Source organism: Dermacentor silvarum, chromosome 2 (genome assembly GCF_013339745.2).
Source record: "Dermacentor silvarum isolate Dsil-2018 chromosome 2, BIME_Dsil_1.4, whole genome shotgun sequence".
NCBI classification, from domain to species: Eukaryota; Metazoa; Arthropoda; class Arachnida; order Ixodida; family Ixodidae; genus Dermacentor; species Dermacentor silvarum.
This window is the reverse complement of record NC_051155.1, coordinates 70382468-70394541: the sequence shown is the minus strand read 5'-3', so window position 1 is coordinate 70394541 and position 12074 is coordinate 70382468. Positions and strand designations below refer to the sequence as shown.

Here is a 12074-nt window from a genome sequence, read left to right as displayed (position 1 = left end):
TGATTCACACGAGCGGAGAAGAAAGCACTACCTTCCCTGCTTCGACATGTGCAATTATGTGTATAGCGACTGAGAACAAAATGTCTGGATTGGTGTTACTATTTACTCATAGTGAAGCTTTATTCATCGGTAAGTAAATCACATTTTAGAATGGCCACTTGCGGTCAATTCTTGGTGAGAAGAAGCACGTCTCAACGTATACAGCGAGGATACGAACCCAAGTAACACAGAACGTAGCGTAAACGTTGCCTGATTGTAACAAATGTCAGGCAACGTTAAACAGCCAACCTCAACGTTGAATGTACGTTGCCAGCTGTACGTTCAAGTGATGTCATAAATAAATGTCACAGCAACGTCCTGACACCCACGTTGTGTCAACGTTGCGTGTAAACATCAATTTAACGTGTAAATGGTATCAATGTAGCAACGTTACAAAACAGCACGTTCCCAGAACGTTGCCGGATGTCACCAATATTGACATTAATGTGATGCCAGGCTGCTGTAGCATTTCGCATGTATACGTTCATGCAACTATAAGATATTGTAATTTTCAACTGAACATTCATCTTTATCATACAGTGAGGTATGGAGATGTATAGTGGTTATGCAGTACTTAATATCTTCTAAGGAACACCATGTTAAATTATGTTTATTATGCTTCTCCACAGATAAGATCTGCTACAAATTATATCAAATGGCAGAAGCATTCACATGGAAAAAATGCTAATTGTTGCAACGGTTCACCTATAGTAGACAAAGTTACGCATAAAAGTATTCCCTTCTTCCACACCAAATGCACAAGACTTTGTGACTGCTTGCACGCCACATGCCCCTAAAAGTGGAAACATTAAGCAAGGGCCATCATGAATAGGCACAAGCCCCATGATACGAGCTGCATAAAAATGACGAACACATGCACACTGCACAGTGGATACACACAGATCATATCTACTTGTCCATATAAAGAACAGTGCATTTTTTTCAGTTCAAGTATAGTTTACATCATAGAAACGGCACTAGAGCAAAGGACTATAAGCCACCAATAGGGCTGCAAACACACCGTACACCAGCGCACATTTGTTTCACACACCACACAGGACACATGCACGCAGCAGACATGTTTTTTTTTAGGAGGAATCTTCGCGAGCCGCACGATAAACACAGAAGGTACGGACGACAGGAGTAAAACCCGCGCACATTCAACACACCGACACGAAAGGAAATGCGGACGATACGGGTGTAACCTGCGCCACACGAGCTATCAACCCTCGTGAATTTGATCCTTTCCACCTGAAACAGTTACAACGCACACGAAAACATCGAACACTGCACATCTGTACCTCCGATATCGTGTCAACAATTCCTGAGGCAACAATTCGTGTTCACGACATCAGAAAGTTATCTAAAACTAAGTGACGGCGTAGGAAAAGTAGGCAGCATCGCTAAACGTCATGGATTGGCTTCGAGACAGCTTCGAGACAGCCCAAACCGTTCAAATCAGGCCACAGCGACGGCTTGATAAGGATAACCGAAGCTGATCTCGAAGGCCATGCTTATGCTGTCTGCAGATGGCGGAAGCAATTCAAAGGTAAAATACGTTTTAGAATTTCTTTCTACGCCAAACTATAGTGTAAAATATAGATTGTTCTACAGTTATTTTGTCTCGCAACATCTATACGTAGTTGTGTGTAACCCGGCACAAAATTTTAGTATGCGAGTGTACTGGTTAATATTTTTGTCATCACAGAGGCCACAACATTCTCACAAGTATGCAGGTGGCGCTATTGTTTTTCCTCCGTGTTCTGTGATGGCGGTCGTATGTGCGGGGTGCTACGAGCGTCGCGTTTGCTTGATCGTGTGTTTTTGTGTTTGCTGTTATGAAGTAGGTCGCAGTTAGCGTGCACAGAAGTGCCTGAAGATACCTTGTGTCACGCTGCAAACTCGCCGTATGCGTGGCGCGCCAGGCAAATGTGGCCCAACGATTTTATGCCGTGGAGTACGGTTTCTTTGTTCTCGTTCTGGAAAGTTGGGTGGACGTCGCAAAGAATGTGTGTTAGCGCGCCTCAGCTCGTCCACTACGCAGCGGCATGTATGCGGGGAGTAACATCGTCGACGCAGCACCGGCAACTTGGAGAGTGCTTCGCGACCGCGTCGTACCATTCAAAAGGTAAGTAATCGTGCTGGCTAACTACGCGCGTGTTGTGTGAGCTTCTCGTGTGTGCATAGCGTGCGCGAGCGTATGAAATAGAAGTCCCGCGACAACAGTGATACCTGTGCTGATGCTTGCTGAACGCTGGTTGTCAGAGCTTAGTTACGCAAGTTTAGTGCTTCGATGCGAAATTGAAAATCTTGATAAACGTTTTCTTCCGATGAGAAATATAACGTTCGAAAATAATCGTGTTCATCATGTGCGTGCGGCGCGTGAGCTCCCGCTTTTCTCCTGAAGTTGCATAATGACTCATTTGCCTCTTTACCGATTCTTATTGCAATGACGTTTCCTTGCTTACATGGCAAGGAAACTTGTTTCATATCTACTTGTCCAAGGAAACTTGTTTCATATCTACTTGTCCAAGAAAACTTGTTTCCTTGCCATGTTTCCTTGCCTCAACGTTGTAAATAATATCTGCTTACGAAGTTTTCGGTTTACGGCAGCTTTAGAGAAAAAAAATTTAAGCAATCACAGCTTGCTACTAGTCCAACTTACTTTTTAAGACAAGATGTTTTGACATACCTTATACGTAACTAAACATGACAGGGGAAAGTTAAACTGAGTCATGAAAAAAAATGAATTGTTTTGTAAACAAACATTTCTTTGCTATGTGCTGCTGCGTGTCAATAATTTTACTGTGATCAAAGGGTCCCCATTATCAAGACATTCATCAGTGACTTCTACTTTGTGCTCTGTTGCCACCCTGCAATAATGCAAACATTGTTTTTGTGACTATATTTAGATGCTCCATGCATGTCTAGACAATTTGACAGCTTTATAAAGCTGTGTGCCACTGCTATAAGTTAACACAGAACTTATTTTATAGTGGCGAGGCTGTGACCCATAACAGTGCCTACATAACGGAGGAGCCACCAGACCCCTTGGCTATGCCTGCCGTAGTGCAACGTATAATCTGGATGGTCGGGTCAGGTATGTATTTAGTGTACGTGTTCCAAAAAGTAGCATCTTGGTATCATTTGTGGATAAGTTAATCGACATTAGTCAACACAGCTTACTAAATAGGCCAAATATTTATGCAACTTGCTGTTTATTTGTGTTCATAGCTGTTATGCACACCTTATTGTGTTCTATATAAAAGTAGACCTAACATGTCCTGATGTTAAGTATTTTTTCTTGCATCAATCGCTTGGCTGCAAGTTACATTTTAATTTTGCTTAGTACACACTATTTATTACTTTTCATTTTCGTTTTCTTGTTTTGAAACTGTTTCCTATGCTGTAGGATTTTATTTCCGAATTTTTAGTGTTTACACTACACTCTTGTGCAGCTTCTGTGCATATAAGAATTCAAAGTGTAATGGGCCAGATATGTCATAGGTGTAAGCACACAGTGTGCTTACCATTGTTTAACATTCATATTCACGATTATTTCTGTCTTGTTCCAAAAATAACTGCCACTGGAAAATACACATTTGATGAGCTCAAACTTCTTGAAATGATACATTAAGGCCAGTATTCACTGTGCTGCAGTTACTACAGTTCTGAAGTGTTTTCTAGTAAGCCTGCTTTTTTCTCTCCCATTTTTTAATATTCTTGGCAAGCTATCCCTATTCATGCAAGTAGGCATTGTAGGAGTTGCGAGTCTATGTCCCGTTGCATTATTTTTCTCTTTTTTTCAAGTCAATACAGCATAGAACACATAGCTAACTGGTAGGTAGTTCATTGTATTGATGCTCTATTATTAAAAAAGCACACTATTTCGCACATGTCTGCTTGCTCTTGCCATGTTTGCTGGTTATTGCAATGTTGCTCGTCAAATGAATTTGATTTCAACTACACCATACAGAACAGTCTTATTGGCTTTAGTGTAATTTTAATAGTGACAATCAACCAACAAGCCCTAATTCTACAGCTGTCAAGAAGTATTTCTAATACTTTGGGGTCCCTTTCCATATTTTCTGTTTCATCCTGTGTATTTGGTCAGCACAGTGGGCATTCGGTCTATTCATTCTGCTTGGCGCTGCTCAGGTCAGAATATGTTCAACCTGCAAGTCCAAATTGTAATGATATGTGTACGACTTCATTTACTGGCTGGATGAATTGAAAAAGCATTATATCTGATTCTAAGAGTATTTTTGTCAAAAATACCAGTGTCTAGAATAAGCATCATATGCACTGCAACTCTTATAGTTTTAAGTTAGGTAGGCAAATATCTATAGGTATGTATACTTGTGCATATACTTTCTACATATTGGCTAGTGTTTTAGCTACACGAAACGGTCTATGTTGTCACTACTCTCAAGTCAAATTTATGGTTGATGCGCCACTTGTTTTTGTTGTGCACTTACACTTCTGTGGTGTCATAAGCACTGTAGATGCCTGACAGCTGAAGTATTGCAGCAGTAGACAGTTTTAGTTTAGCGTACGCTATGTCATTGCGTACGATATAAAATAGTGGGTCATCACTGCGCATGTGCAGAACGCTATCCGACCTCTAGCGTATGCATGCTATTTCTCAGATTTAGCATTACCGTCTGTGCGTGGTTTGCGTAGTTTACGTTAAACATGGCGGTGGTCCCCGCTGCCCACTTCGAATTGAATTTGGCGTGGCTTTTGCAGAATTCGCTTCGTTCGTAGAAAATGACTGTGTAAGCAACTTTCGCTTACCGTCAGGCCGCTTTGACAACAGTGTAATATGGTTAACCTTGTGGAGTTTTCGAGATCGCTTCTCATTTTGAACGACACGAAGCCTAACGAGGGAAACCGACATATATCAGCGCCACCTGTCAGTGAAGTCGAGAGATAGGTGCGACGATGGCATATGGCCTCTGAGATCGGAAGATCTCGCAGGCCAACTAAAACTAATAAATGTGTGCTGTTTAGCGTACGCTGTACTATAGCGTATAGGCGTACGCTATTAGTTGCATATGCTATACTAAAACTGTCTAGTGTTGAAGCTAACTGGCACTTACTATTGCTACAGTATGCCAACAGATACCTATCACCGTATTTGTGCATTTTCTAAGAACCAGCCGTGTTTGCTAGGTGAAATTTGTAGTGTACGTATGAGTTTGCCAGTCAGTTCATGTAACTTTTCAGGATAGAATTTACATGGGGAGGAAAAGGGTACCATACAACATGACTGCTGCTAACTGACCATTTATTTTGATGGAAGGATTAAAAATAGCAACACTGGATGTGTGCTTATGTTGTGCACAATTTCGTTCAGAGGGAAGGCGTAAGTTGTAATATAAAGGCATAAAATCAGAATAAATGATATTTGTGTAAAAAGGAAAGTAAATATGGGCGCAGACTAACTTCAATCACTTGTCATCTAGAAAGGACGCCTTTTATTTCATGAATTGATCATGGGGTCTGGCTCGCATGTCTTGTTTATGTGGTATGCCTCACTGATCTCTCGTGTCAATTTTTCACCGTAGGTGAAAACAGATGATCTTAATTCAGCCTGAAGTCCTATCGCGGCAATGCACGGCCAAACTGGATGAGCAAGCTGGTCTCTTGAGTGAAATATGGGAACTTATTTGGCACATTTAGTTACCGGCCAGACTGCTCTGTGTACATTTGACCAGTTGTGAAAAAAATACAGTGAGCTGCCTCTCATAGACACTAGACAAATTTGGTGGTATCTTTAACCAAGCAAACCTCCCTTGCCTGCTCGCCTTTCTGAATTCACTTGTGAACTGTCGTGCATATCCTGCCTACTTTATTTTTCGCTGGAAATGTGCGTGCATAGCAGTCCACATGAGAATTGAGGCTTGCTGAGGTAAAGATGCAACCCAATTTGTCTTGTGTTCGTCAGGGGTAGCATAGTCTGTTCCTTTGATCATGTATATATTCAGTCAAATGTACATGGGGCAGACTGGCTGGTGCCTCAACATGTGCCCAGGAGAGCACCATAATTCACTCAAGGGAGAAATATGTTCGTGCCACTTGACAATGCACTGACACGACTGGTGCTGCGCGCCAAATTTCGATTGTTCCTCTATGGCAACCAATTGACCATCAAAATCAGTGACGAATACCACATTAAGGAAATGGGACATGTGTCAGTTGTAGAGATACAAGCTATACTTTGGCTACCACTAATTGCTGAGAGGGTGATTAGAGACAGTTACTAGGAGAGCTCATCTGGTTGGCTGGCACAAACTGTACCTGTTTCTGCACTGCAAAAAGCTGAAAGACTCTACTTGGGCTCACTGAAACTGCTCTTTAAAATAAATTTGAAACAGGGTAAGCTATATAATTTTGTGTGCAGCCCCCACACTAATGCCACTGGACGTACCTGCCATTTCCGGTTACATTTATCGCACGGTTAGACATATTTCTTTTTGCTACCAGCACTTATTGACATAAAACCGATGGCCTATTGCACAAGCAATAAAAGCACATCAAAACGCTTGGAGTAATGTGAAATTTAGGTAGGTTCATGTAAACAAAGCAAATTAATTGCTTTAATAAGAAAGTTGTGCAGACTGGGTAGGAATAGAACCTGGAGTGTGAAAGGAGCACGCTTCCCTTACGCCACGGCAGCTCTTTGGTTCTGGCTGACTTAAGGTGTGCCTAGTGCGTGTCACACTGTGCACGTCACATTGAAGCCATTTGGTTGACTAAAGGTGCTTTCACGTTCCCACACGCAAGCTGTCTTAATGTGTCTCTGCCATCTTTTATTGCAGGTACACCTAGGAAATGTTGTATACATTGGCAACGATAACTGGGGCCTGCTCCAGTGCCATCGCCGGGATTCCCTGTTCTGCAAAAAGCTGACATAACTGATGTGGGGAGCCCTGGCGCTCGGTGTAGGAGTATCACAGGGGCTCCTTGTCGGTGCTTGAAGGACGGCAATGCTGTTGAGAAGCCGACATTGAGCCCCGATAAATTGGAAGCTGTGGGTAGTAAGTATCATTCACATTTTTTCAAGTTTTTGTAATGTTTGTAACAATGCATGTATTGCACCGAAATGATTAACTTTTCAGATGCATTTGATGCATATCTTTCGAAATGTGGTACCCCTGAGGAGAAAAAAATCATCTTCTCATGCTTGGTTTTGGCCGAGCGGTTGAATCGAGTGACAAAGTTTTTCGCGTTTAGGTAGTCTAAGAAGAAACAAAAGCAGAATTAACAAACCAGCTTATTTGTGGCTACTCATGAGTTGCATTTCTTTGTTTAAAAGTGCCTGTGAAGTGGCGCTAACCTACTATCAGGTCCAGAATTTTCGGTTAACACCGCTTCCAAAAGCTCGCGTTCTAATTTGGTTTTTTCAAGGCCAGAACTTCCGTATTCGTCATCCGCGGATAGCAACGGCAACTTTTGCAGTGTAGAGCAATATTCAACCCTTCTCCCGATATGCAACACCTGTAGCGTAGTTGTAGCTGGTCGTTCAGGCACTGAATTGCTGTGCAGATGTAGGCAACAACACAAGAGTTAAGACGAGAGACATGCGGCAACTCTTTAACAAAAAGCTTTATTTTTGCAAGCCCATGTTTTAGCTGTCAGTCACTGCATTGCACATGCGCAATTCGCACCCTTAGGAAGAAAGTAAACTGTCTGACAAGTGTACAGAAGGTGTGCTGATACACACAGAGCCAAGTCGCGAAATCTTTTCAGCCTCAATTATTTTACGTGTTAGTTGATCACCGCTTCTGCTGGAAACGGTACACTGAGCAAACGACGGTTCACAGTCACGCGAACTGCAATGACATTCAAGCCTACTGTCACGCACATTTTTCTTGACATTGTATGAGTGTTCTCTCAGCCGGTGATTGATGCAGTGTCCCATTTGACCTATATACTGTTTACCACAAGGGGGATACAATAAACCACATTGCTAACACAGGTGACAAACGGAATTTGGTGTTTTGTTGCATATGTGTGGCGTGCTGTGACATTGCCTTTGATTACACAACTTTAGAATGATATGCAATTTTCTTGATATTGTGAGAGCTTATGAATGTAGGGTATGACGGCCTGTTTTATGTCTGTCAGATGCAGTGACCACATGACCTCTACTCTGAAAAGCGCATGCACCGAGTGGTTGCCATGTGATCACTCCAGTATCTGACCGACTTAAAGTGGCTGTCATACCATACATTCATAAGCTGTCTCACAATATCGTGAAAACTGCAGATCGTTCCAAAGTTAAAGTTGTCTTCTTTGCACCTCAGAAGCTTATAAAGTTGTGTAATCAAAGGAAATGTTTCAGGGCAGCACACAAGTGTAACAAAAAGCACAAAAATCCGTTCGTCACCTATGTTAGCAACATGAATTACTGTACCCCTCTTTCTTGTGGTAAACAGTACATAGGCCAAACAGGACGCTGTATCAATGACCAGCTGAGAGAACACTCTATAATGTCAAGAAAAACGTGCATGACAGTTGGCTTGCATGTTGTTGCAGTTCATGTGCCAGTGAACCATTGTTTGCTCGGTGTACTGTTGTCAGCAGTAGCGGTGATCAACTAACACGTGAAATTATTGAAGCTGAAAAGATTGCGCGACTTAGCTCTATGTGTGTCAGCATCTGTACACTTATCAGACAGAGTTGACCTACCTAAGGGTGTGAATTGCGCAGGTGCAATGTGATGAGTGACGGCTATAAACATGGGTCGCTGAAAATAAAGCTTTTTGTTGGAAGTCAGCACACGTCTATTGTCTCGTCATTTCTGTCGTCAATATCTGTGCTGCAATTCACCAATATGTTGTACCAACAAGTCAAATTTATCACTCACTCATTCGAACTTTCTTTCATCACGAATGAAATGTGGTTTTGGTACCGTGGTAGAGCATTCACATCATTTGTTAATTTTTGTTTTCTTCAAAGACTGAACTGGATGTAACAAGCAGCCGTGGCATTGCAAGGAAGCTTTATGTTAAAGGAATATATTGATACTAACGTCTTAACTGCTTAGCGCAATAAAGGAAGTTGTGGGTATTGTTTATTGTGCTTTCCTTGCTCTTGTGTCCAAACTTATAGCTATAATGGTTAGGTTTTACTGAAATTTGCTTTTTGATGTTTTGCATTATTCTCCTGTGTAAAGTCACTTGTTTGTTTCACAGTTATGCGAAGCTTAAGTTGTTTGTAAGCATTTTTATAGCCTGTTTTCACAGTAAACATGGCTTACTTCAGTGTTTCAGATGGCACTTTATAGTTTGATGTAATTGATGTCTCTGCAGGTTACCGCATTATTGACTTGGAAACCAGTGAGGTCTGGATGCAAGTGAAGCTACCGAGGGAGGCATGTGTGCATCACTTGTGCTGCTGGCCATCCTCTGCAAAAGTGATGGCTGGCAGTCAGTGCTTGGATGACTTTCTGTTACTCTACGCCTTGGGCTGTGTTGACTACTTCACACTTGCTGCCATGTCTGCAAGCTTAGGCAAAAAGACCGGCTGGATGCTTGGCAGGAGATAGTATCCAACCGCAGTGTTACTGTGTTGTGTTGTACATTACAAAGTGATGGAGGACAGTATTTGTGCTGTTAAGAAGTATAAATTGTGTTCTGCCATTGAAATAAGGGAACTCGACACAAAGCAAAAGATTTCGAAGTCTGACCTACATGGGAAAGCAAAATATATTGTGTTGTAGTTGTAGCTGTTAGTAGAGTCTTAATATGCGATAGAAGACCTTGATGTTTAATAGCAAATATATTTAAGTGTGTTATCAGTGTGTTATCAGTGTTTAAGTTACTGTTATGTGTCATTTGTTTGCCAGGATGATGTAAGCAGACAGTAAATAAATGCATGGTTTGAGATTATAACCAGGTTTGTCTATGGCATTCACTATTATTTAAGGTGGACCAATGCATATTCATGGGTGCATATTCAACCACCACATTCCTCCTGCACAAACAATTCCTACATACTAGCGTTTGGTCTTAGCAGCTGATGTTGGCTATTATACAATTTCTTGAAAGCACATGCAGCTACCGACACATGATTTTTAGAGCAGTAAGTCGGAAGCAAAGACTGATTTTTTTCTGTGGTCTAAGCTTAAATGATATGTTTAAGGAAATGAACATTTGTGGAATATATTTACTTTCCTGCTGCGAGAACCTTTATACGAGAACCTCTGCACATTGGACGTGCATGCTGCTTCTCTTGCTGTTATAGCCAAAATGAAAAATTGTTCTTATGAACCACTTCGCAGCTTTGCATTGTGCACTTTTACTTGCAGTTAGCATTTATATGCTGTGCTATGGACAACAGCAAGACAAGTCAGGCAAACCACCATGTGAAACACTTTAAAGATTCTGGCTTAGGCGCGTTGGTACTATATATAGTGCAAGACAGATGAGCTGCCCGTACAGCAGCGCTGTCAGCATTACACGGCTGACAGCACCGCAAACCCTTTAATTTATATTTGTTTGACAGATAATGCATTCTAGTAGTTTTCATGTCGTATATGCATGAAAATGTAAACAAGAACTGGTGAAAACAGCATTATTTTACGTGTATAGTGTACCTTACCACAAGGTAAGGTACACATATCTTGGTAAACTACACAAGATATATACGTAATAAACGCTGTTTTTCACTAATTCTTGTTTCACATTTTCATGCATATGCAACATGAAAACTACTAGAGTAAATTATCTGTCAAGCAAATATAAATTTAAGGGTTTGCGGTGCTGTCAGCCGTGTCATGCTGACAGCACTGCTGTTATGCATGTCTACAAATATTCTGCAATGTCAGTTGAGTGTTGCTTGAACGTCACATACGTACGTTGCCTGAAAGCTCAAGTGACAAAGGCAACATCCACATTACGTTGCCAGGAAGTTCTGTTAACGTTATGTTAACGTCGTGAATGTGCTGCTCAACGCTGCCACAACGTTACGACCCAACGTTGTGTGGCGATCAAAAAAGAGGACATTAGCAGCATGTAGGCAACGTTATACGCCGACATTTGTGCACATTCAGAGAACGTTATGGCAACATTTTGCGTTACTTGGGAACGTAGACGAATATACCAAAGTCAGCCACCTGCTCTTGATATAATGATCAGAAAGCATGCTTTGCCGAAAGTATTAAAAAATTCAATTGAAGAGGCAAACCGTGTTGCCATACAGTATTGTCCCAATGTCCCGTTCTATTCATTGCACAGTTTTCAAGGTTGCATTTCACGAATGGATATCAACGCACTCTGCGGAACTGTGACTGACAAAGTTTTGTTGGTGCACATCAGGGTGGATGATATGCGAAATATTGAGACGTGTACTTATCTATCCTTTTTCCGGGACTGCATTTCACCCGCCAACAACTTATAAAGTTCTCGCTCAGCGCAAAACGTGCCAGCATGATTTGGAACTTACTCGAATGTTATCGTTGATTGTATCTGTTGTGTATGTTCTCACCGAACTTTGTGCAATCAGATTTTATGATTGACACGAATTGTCTAGTACTTTCTGGAAGGCACGGGGACACCAGTGATTACGCTGGAATGTTCGACGAGTAGTGCGCAAAAGCCGACGCGCTTGACCTGCAGATCAGATTTTCGACGATCGCCGGCTGTACTCGCCGCTGTCGTTGTGCTTCGAGTGTAATTTATTTTTGTGGGCACAGGTTCGCCGAATAAAAAACTAGGGCCGGTATTTTGTACCGATGCCTTTACAGTAACAATGCCTTTTCGCGCTTATCGCGCTTTGTCAGTGGTCAGAGCAACGGTCCGCTCGAGTTATCAACGGGATCAGCCGGCCGTGAGCGGTGGATGATAAGACTATTCCAAAATAGGTCATAAGGCATCGCTACAAAATCGCGGCCTAGCTTCATGATTCACAGTTTTGCTACTGTGTTCTTCACCGTTACTACGTGGAAAATCAAGAGCAAGAAAAATGAGGTGCTGGCGCATTTACATTTTGTGCCACCTTCGTGCAACTGCGTTCCTCGGCAAAGC

At 41.9% G+C, this 12074-nt stretch overlaps 1 long non-coding RNA gene across 2 annotated transcripts; it reads left to right on the top strand.

Annotated features, from left to right (window-relative positions):
- Nucleotides 1–1582: 1582 nt before the first annotated feature.
- On the top strand, nucleotides 1583–10573 carry LOC125943057 (uncharacterized). Of its 2 annotated transcripts, XR_007465521.1 has the most exons (4): nucleotides 1583–2167; nucleotides 3036–3139; nucleotides 6864–7082; nucleotides 9360–10572. It is a non-coding gene; the product is annotated as an uncharacterized LOC125943057 (long non-coding RNA). The 2 variants fall into 2 exon arrangements; XR_007465522.1 differs by having other exon boundaries at nucleotides 6864–10573.
- Nucleotides 10574–12074: the final 1501 nt, after the last annotated feature.